Raw genomic sequence first — 9,683 nt, forward strand, 5'->3', positions numbered from 1 at the left:
GCATTGCTAAGAATAATATGACGATTACAGTACCAATGTAAAATATGTTATAATCAAATGATATCACTGCCATTATAGACAGCACTTAAAGCACTCATGGAGGGCCAGGTACTGTTCGAAGCAGCTTCACACACAGTAGCTTCATCTTTATTTGTTAATCTTTATAACCACTTTAATGGAAAGCATGTACCCTGGAGCACAGCAACATAAAGGATATTCCAAATGTCAAAACCATTCAAACTTATCCTGGGAATAGACAAAGCAAATTTTCATCTACTTTAAAAGTGTGCAATGTGAAAACTGAGGGTCTCTTGAGTAGGGGTGGTGAACAGCACTCCAGAAGTTAGCAGGCCTTTCGTGGTGCATCTCTGATGCACTAATTGCTGCTGCACGGAACCCATCCAGGGAGAAAAGCAGTAGAGGCAGCAAGCAGAAAAAGTACTGGAAAACATGAATACTTCCTTAGTGGTTATTTTTAAATGCTCTGCTTAAGATGAACCAGATGTTCTGACCCTTTCAAGAGGGAAAAACAAAACAAAACAAAGTTCTTATGAACTGATGGTCTGTGTGGGGCCCTTAGTCACACTCCTACCCCTGGTCAAGTAGAATGTAGCCCGAGGTGCATGTAGAATGTGCCTCGTCATAGCTAAGGCTCACACTCCTCGGCTTCCATGTGCCCTTGGAAGTGCAATCTGTGGGCTACTTTCGGATGAGGAATCTGAGGGCGCTGCGAAGTGCAATGCCTGCCCGACATGGCATGGCTGGCAAGTGGGAGACTTGGAACCCAGGAAGGTGGCTTTTCAGGCGTCCTTTCTTTAAGTTAACCTCTGACCTGTGCCTGCCAAGAGAAGGCAAAGGCGATTATGAAAGTCTGTTATTTAGTGAGCTTTCTTCGTCTCCACTTTTAAACAAATGACAGTTGCCACTCCATATTGTAGCAACTGATAGGCCTCACAGGCCTGTGGCTGTTACCCTCTCTACGCTGAACACGAGCTTGTTGAATATATTTAATATCCATTATTTCTCTATGCCATCATCACCGTTCATTTCCTTTTGGAAATATTCTTTTTGTCTTGTTTTATATTTGTAATTTAACTATTTTGCTTTTCAGTGGGCAGTAAAATGTTGGTTTGCAAAAATTCCTTCTATTACCGAATGGCTCATCAGGATTACACATCTCTGGGTCACGTCCCTTCACTGTCTGATAGGGCCGCTACCATCACCACTTACTTCCTTTGTAAATTAGCCATTTTCTTCTGTAGTAATTTGTGTGCATGTCTGACTATAGGCTCCCAGTAGGAAGTGGTAGATGTAGGTGAGAGATGCGCATCTAGGGCACTGAGTATAATTAGCAGGTTCTCTGAGTTAGCTCATCATCTCAGCTTCCCTGGTGCCCCATCCCCCTTTCTGTCTCAGATGTCTTTTATCCAAATCACCGGTGCCTGGTTAGTAAATTTGCTTCTGTTGTACAAGATCAACAGTACTGTACAGTAAAAGCATATTTAAAATACACAGGAAAAAAATGTCAACCTTTTCTGAGAGCCAGAGAAAGCTTATTGTATAAATAAATGGTCTCTGTGGGTTTCATGTGGATTATTTCTATGCCGAAGTTTTCATAATGCACCTCCAAATTCTCACCTCATATACTTACCTCTTTCGTAGCACTAATCCTCAGGGTTCAGGAAGCCTTCTGTCATTTCACACAAATGTGTTCACTATTTTTACAGGCTTTGAAATCTCACATCTTCAATGAAAAATACGAATGGGTAAATGCTCTGGTTGCCTTATGGAATGAGCCTCACATTGCTTTGCCTTCCATGCCACCCACATGCTACATACTTACCAGCTCTGAATAATGATGTAGTAACTCCTTTCTGAGAACTAGCCAGTGATTCTAAACATTTTTTCATACATCACCTTAAATGCAGGGTGGCTTCCTGGCAGGTCTGGTTGAGAAATGTATCTGTTAACGTCTCATGAACTTCCAGGCCACATGCATGAGAGATTGTCTCTGTTTAACTTTAATGAAAAGGCAGGTTTTAGGTGGAATTTTTTAACGACAGAAACTTGTATTTTCCTTCATATTTTCTCTCAGCATTACTTTGCTGAAGCAATTCTTCTCCATTCTTCCTCTGTTTGCCTTAGGATTCTTATTGCCTATAAAGACCTTTTCTCAAACACTCTTTTTGGATTTTCTCCTCCCCAATTGAAATTTACTTGTCTTTTCCTCATTTTTCTTTCAACAGTCTGGCCTCTGTTGTTTTTGATGAGAAGTTAGCTGGACCACAATGGAACAAGCTATTTTTCTATTACCGATCTCAGCAATTTCTCTTTGGCTTCCAACCTTTTGATGATTCTCAGTGAGAATTTATCCTACTTGGAGTTTATTGAGCTTCATAAAAGTATAGATTAGTGAGTGCTCTTCATCAAATTTGGGAATTTTTCAGCCATTATTTCTTTGAATATATTTCTGCTCCTTTCTCCTCTCCTTCTGGTACTTTCATGATGTGTGTGTTGGACATAATGCTATCCTACCTTTCTGGGGCTCTGTTATTGTTTTCTTTCTGTTCTTTGCATTGCATAGTTTCTGTTCATCCATTATCAAGGTTGCTGATTCTTCCTTTTACCAGTTCAAATCTACTGCTGAGCCCCTCTAGTGAAGTCTTCATTGTAGTTACTGTTGTTTCTAACCCCAGAATTTCCATGTGGTTGTAATTTGTCTTTTTATTGATAATTCTCTATTTGATGGGACATTGTCATCACACCTTCCTTTACTCTGTGAGCATAGCTTCCTTCAGTTCTTTGAGCATATTTATAATGGCTGCGCTTTGTCTTTGAAATCTAACTTCTGGGCACCTGTGAGTTTCTGTTGCCTGTTTTTTTGGGCATGAGGGTGGGTGGGAGAGGGGTTATACTTCTTTGGTTTCTGGCTTTTCTTTTGTTTTCTGCCTGCCTCATGAATTTTTTTGAAAAATGCACATTTTGGGTAAAATATTGCAGCACCTCTGAGTGCTGACCCCTCTGTCTTCTTTTTGGAGGAAGTTCCTTGTAGTTGTTGCGTGTTTGGTCACTTGTTTACCTCTTTGGTGACTTGGCCGGACTGATCCTGTGAAGTCTGTTTTATCTACATTATGTACTTTATGACTTCCTTGCTCAGGTTGGTTTTTTTTTTCCTTGTTTGTATGTTGTAGACTGGCTTCCTAGGGTTTTCCCCTGGGACTGCATACACCATTTATCGATCGAAGTTTGTGCTTCAGTCACCTTTACCAGGTGGATGTGTGTGCTCTCACGCCCAGGGCGTTTGTGCCCCCCTCCCCTCCCCCTCCCATGTAGCTGGGTGCTCCTTTCTCCAGTCTCTCCAGAGAGGGTGCGGCACTGGCTATGCACACGGCCTTCCGGACCAGGAGGCATGGACCTGATTTTATTTGTAAGCCTGACTTCCTGACTTCCTCCTCGGTTAAAGTGGCCTATTGTTTAGCCAGTCTTTGATCAAAGGTGTTGCTCAAGCCCTTGGAGTCAGTAAGGTTTCCTTGTTCTGCTGATGGATCGGTGTCTGACTTGGGGAATATTTTCATGTCCGCTGTGTCTGCTTATTCCTGAGTGGGTGCAGCCGAGGGTGTGTTCTCAACCTTCTGGACCCTTGGGGCTGAGTGTGCTCCCAGGAGGACTCTTCTTGGATGTCTCTCTGTTAAATGTATGGCTGGTCCATCATTTCTCTTTTTGCTACTGTCATGAAGCTACCAGCCCCCACATAGCTAATTGCTTGCTGCCACCAAAATCTCCATTGTTTTGGACAATGCCCTTAGGCATGAACTTCTCCCTACTCCAGCGGTTCTCAACCTGTGGGTCACGACCCCTTTAGGGGTCGAACGGCCCTTTCACAGGGGTCGCCTAAGACCATCGGAAAACGCATATATAATTACATATTGTTTTTGTGATGAACCACTATGCTTTAATTATGTTCAATTTGTTAACAATGAAAATACATCCTGCATATCAGATATTTGCATTACAATTCATAACAGTAGCAAAATTACAGTTATGAAGTCGCAACGAAAATAATTTTATGGTTGGGTCACAACGTGAGGAACTGTATTTAAAGGCTCACAGCATTAGAAGGTTGAGAACCACTGCCCTACTCTATCCCAAACACAGTCAGTCTCCTGGTAGAGCTCTGGCACTAGGACCTGCCTCTTCTTTTGGGCAAATCCTCTCAGCCATTGCACTGAAACTTTGCCCCTGTGCTCTGCTTTGGGGAACTCCAAACTGAGACAGGCACATGGACGTAAAAGAACAAAACGGCCACTGGCAGGAAGAGTGGGGCGCGGGGGAGGGCAAGGAGCATAACAGGAACCTGAATTTTATTTTTACATTTTATTTATTTAAAAGTTTCCATACCAAGTAGTGCAGAACGTTAGCTTTTTAAAAGCTGAGTGGTGCTTAGGTGGGTGCCCGCCTTTCGGAGTGTGAATTAATGTGCCAGATTTCTATGGGACACTAGTCTTGCTCTTTGACTTTTCATCTTTCTCCTGAAACCTGTTTCTTGTGGTGCTTAAATCCAGTTTCTTCCTTGGCATGTTCATCATCTCCGTGTGAGTAAATTGATTCAGCATAAGCATAAAGAAAGGTGCCTGTATCCAGCCGGTCCAGGAGAAGATGCACCACAGTCATTAAATTGCAAGAGACTTTCCCTCCATTTTTTTTTTTTTTTGTACTTCACAGTATAACTTTCTCTTCCAACAATAGTGTGGTACCTAAAATCATCTGCTTTACTAAAGATATTCTCCCGAGCTTTAAATGACAGGTTCTTGCCCTGACCGGTTTGGCTCAGTGGATAGAGCATCAGCCTGTGGACTGAAGGGTCTCAGGTTCGATTCCGGTCAAGGGCACGTACCTTGGTTGTGGGCACATCCCCAGTGGGAGGTGTGCAGGAGGCAGCTGATCAATGTTTCTCTCCCATCGATGTTTCTATCTCTCTATCCCTCTCCTTCCTCTCTCTATAAAATCAATAAAATATATTTTAAAAAAGGAATTATTGAAATAAAAAATAAAAATTAAAAAAATTAAAAAATAAATGTATTTTTTAAAATAAATAAATAAATGAATGAATGAAAGTTTCTTAGAGGGAAGGCAGGCATGGAGAAGGAGGGGGGTGCGGGGGGGGGGGGATTAACCAAAGAACTTACATGCATATATGCATAACCCATGGGCACAGACAAGAATGTGGTGAAGGCCTGGGGGGAGGGGGCGGCTAGAAGGTTTCCATGGGGAAAACAGGTCACATCTATATCTTTCAGCAATAAAGAGAAATTTGAAAAAATAAATAACAGGTTCATCATACTCTTAAGCTAGGAAATGTTATGTAAGAGTAGATGGTGGTGCACTCAAAAGAAACACAGTTTGCAGGACACCATACAATAATTTCATTGGGAAAATTTCCTTTAAGTTCCAGAAAATTAAGTCCCACTGCGAGTTTTTGTGTGCTGTGTAGGGCAGGGGGTCAAAACCAAAGCAAACGTACAACAGCAATAAAGACAATACATTGTGTTCTCTAAGCCTGCTTGGAGAGCAGGATGCTTCTATTAGCACATTTGGGCCTTGGTGCATGCGGGGCTTCTTCCAGAGGAGCTGTATGTTCTCTGGCGCGTGCCAGGTTTGTGATGATCCTGGTTCCTTGGTCCTGCAAAGGAAAGCAAAACGTGTAGCCCTTACCGCAGGCATGAAACTCTTCCTGAGACAGCATCTCTTGGTGACGCCAGCTCTCATTTGGCTGAGTGGCTTTGCACTAAGAATATCGAGCATGATATTTTAAAATTGTAAATCCTTGCATGTGTCACCTTCAAGGCTCTTAGTTTGATGGCCTTCATTTAGTCCAAAAGGGCCTGCAGGGTCTGGCTCCTGCTGGCGTCTTCAGCTTCATCTTGGGTGCTTTCTCCTCTTTTCTAGTCTTGATTCACCTGGATTCTTGGGGGAGCCATGCTTACCCCATATATTCAAGGGCTTTGCCTGTCCTTCTCGGGGTGTCTGCAGTGCCTGCCACATAGAAGGCATTCAATAAATATTTTCCAAATGAATGCGTGACAGAGATCAGAAGATGGCTAGGCTCTAACATGGTGGTGGTGATGGTGATAGAAAACCAGCATATGCAAAGTGTACCACCTTTGACTGCAAAACGTACCACCTTTTTCTCATCACTGGTGTTTTAAGTGGGTGTTGAATAGGCCAACTCTTACTTTCACCCTATTCTTTCCAGCTTCTTTAAAATCATATTCTTATCAACAGTCATGACCTTAATTTTAAAAACCTGTTTAAGATACTGTTGCAGCCCTGGCTGGTAGCTCAGTACTTTGGAGTGTTGTCCCATATAACACCAAAAAATTCTGGGTTCCATTCTTGGTCAGGGCACATACCTAGGTTGTGAGTTCCATCCCCAGTCTGGGTGCATACTGGAGGCAACTGATCGATGTTTCTCTCCCACACCAGTCTCTCTCTCTCTCTCTCTCGCTCTCTCTCTCTCCCTCTCTCTCTAAAAAAATAAAAACATATCCTCTGGTGAAGATTAAAACAAAACAAAACAAAGCTACCATTGCAGAAAGTGCCCAGAGATGCAGTTAAATTCCCTGTTCTCTATATCTGCCTTTTGTCTTCAAGCTTTGCCACGGGCAGAGGAGTATTTTCTGAGAAAGAAGAAAGAGCAAAGGCTGTGATAGTTCAGGGTAATGAAATCAAGCAGAATTGAATAGAAAAGAGAAGTTAAACATAGAAGATGAACATACCAAATTGGTGCAGAGGTTGTTGTGCAGCTCCTCGGCCTTCTCATCTGCTTACGCATTGAGCGAGGCACCGGGAGATAGAGAAGAACAAGATCAAAACCACTGCCTTGCAGGGAATTTAGGAAGTTGCAGAGACATTCAAATGGATGATGGGAGCACAAAATACAATCTATCAAGTGCTGAATGGAGTTAGGCCCAGGAGCTGTGGGAGCACAGAGGGGTTTGGCTGTCTTCACAGAAGATGGTACAATTGACTGTGAGAAACTAGGATTCCATAGACATACTGAATAGTAGACATAGAGGCAAAGGAAGGAAGTAATGGATTTATTATTGAAGCCAGTAAAGCCTAATGGATTTTAAGCAGTTCTCGGTATTTACCAAAAACATGTTTAGCAACAATTCTTAGCAATGTAAACAGTTATAGAAAATAAGTTAAAAACTCTAAAGAATTTGTGTACATTGAAGTATCCCCTAGTGCTGCTGATTGATATCTATTGATCACAGCCAGCCCAAGTAGACCCTTTCCTGGGAAAAGGGAGATATATTGAGTATGAGAATTAGGGGTCCTGGGTTTCCATCCTGTCTCTGGTACCACCGGGCTGTCTGACCATCACCTGTGTTCATCTTTCCCCACTTCCTCAGTGGTCCCCATCAATGCTCCTCTCCCCACTCCCCAGCATACACAGGTACCCATGGGATAGTGTGTTCTCATCAAGAATACAAATTTACTCTTGTAGTAATTCTCTTCTGATGGGTGACCAGATTTCCTCTTTCTTACAATCTCCACCCAAAATCTGAGTTGGAAGCCCTCATTTTTCAGAAAAAAGAAGGAAAGAAAAAGAAATCTACTCTGCATAGGCTCATGAATGTTTTGATGGAGAAAGAGGGGAGAGAGAAAGATAAAGAGAGCGAGAGAAACACATCAGTTAGTTGACTCCCACATGCACCCAACCGGGCCCAGAAATGAACCTGCAACTCTGACCAGAAATCAAATCCGAGACCCTTCCATACGCAGGCAGACACTGTCACCACTGAGCCACATTAGCCAGGTCTGTTTTCCCTTTCAGAGAGGAAGAGAGAGAGATATAGAAACATCAATGATCAGAAAGAATCATTGGCCCTAACTGGTTTGGCTCAGCGGATAGAGCGTTGGCCTGTGGACTGAGGGTCCCGGGTTCAATTCCGCTCAGGGGCATGTGCCTTGGTTCCTCTCTGTGAAAAATCAATAAAATATATTTAAAAAGAAAGAGTCATTGATCAGCTGCTTCCTGCACGCCCCACACTGGGGATGGAGCCCACAACCTGGGCATGTGCCCTGACCAGGAATTGAATTGTGACCTCCTGATTCATAGGTCTGTGCTCAACCCCTGAGCAATGCTGGCAGGCCCCCCCACCTTCTTCTTAAAAATCTCCCATAAGCACTCCTCCATTCCTCCCTCTCTTGTCCAACTTGAACAAACAAGAGGACAGCCTCTTAGAGTCCCTGTATTCACCACGTCCTACTCATGAGCAGCACATTAGCAAGCCTGTGTAGAACTAAAAGGAGAATATTCTTTCCTGTGTCCTTTCCATATCTTATATTTTGGCAGAGTTTCATTAGAGTTTTGCAAGCAGTCAAGTCAGTCAAGAGCAAGTCTCCCACATGGTGGAGAAGCACGAGACAGAAACTTGAAGGCAAAGGAAGCCATTAGCGCCAGTTTGGAATGATGCTAGAATCATATTCAGAGCCTGTGCCCAATTTAATACACAACTTTGAGCAACGCAAACCTGCAGAAAAGCCAAAATGTACCTGTTGTTTGTTTGTGAGTGAAAAAGCAAAGGAGGACTTTGTCGGATGGGTCAGGGCCGGGGTGGGGGGTGCGCCTTCACCTTTTCTCCTTCTCTGACTTCAGCGGGAGCTTGCAAGCTGTGAGGCTCCAGGGGGAATCGGCCACAGAGCAGGCAGCAGACTCCCAGCTTAGGGTGGAAGCAGAACGGTGCACCTGTCTGTGCTCAGCCTTCTTTGCAGTGATGGGCTGCTTAGCATTCAGAAAATCCTGCCTCGGGTTATAAATGGAATATATATATATTAGGGTGATGAAATTTCTGCAGATATGCATTATCAAACTTGATATCTCAGACAGGGATCCATCTTTCTGAGCTTATTCTTTGTGCTGAATCCCTTTCTCAGTGGGTCAATGTTTTTGTTTTTGTGTGTGTGTGTGTGTGTGTGTGTGTGTGTGTGTGTGTGGTGGAGGATCTGGGCTTCTTCATTGAATGCCATCCTTGGGCACAGACACACTTAAATATTTCACCTAACACACACACACACACACACACACACACACACAAGCTCAGCTGAAAGCTGAAGTACCTGCCTTGAAGGGAAGGAGGGGGCTGTCCAAGCACTAGTGATGGAAATGGAGCATATTGTGCTCAGCCTGCCTGCGGCTGGCGCCCAGCAGCTCTCATTTACTCTGCTTCTTATGGGTATTTCATACAGTCACCAATGGTATTTCTACAGCAGAAAGTGAACTGGAAGAAATACTATGTACAAAAAAATATGAGGATGAAGTTTCTGTTGCTGGATTCTTAGTATTCTTTAGCTCACTTGTACTTTGCCTTTGAGACCATCATACTAACCGACATCACAAATACACACAGCAGTTTGCTTGGTCCCAGAGCAGCCAGACACTTGGAATGATTGTTCTAATTACCACCCACTGCCACCTCCTTGTTCCTCCTCTGGGCTTGCTTACACTTGTTTGAGAAACTACTTCCTTGGTTTTTTCGATCTGTCTCTGTCTCTGTCTCTTTTTTAATATGTTTTATTTACTTATTTTTTTAGAGAGAAGAAGGGAGGGAGGTAGTGAGATAGGAACATCCATGAGAGAGAAATATCATCCATCGGCTGCCTCCTGCATGCCCCCA

The sequence above is a fragment of the Myotis davidii genome, unplaced genomic scaffold (assembly GCF_000327345.1).
Source record: "Myotis davidii unplaced genomic scaffold, ASM32734v1 scaffold197, whole genome shotgun sequence".
In the NCBI taxonomy this organism is placed as follows: domain Eukaryota; kingdom Metazoa; phylum Chordata; class Mammalia; order Chiroptera; family Vespertilionidae; genus Myotis; species Myotis davidii.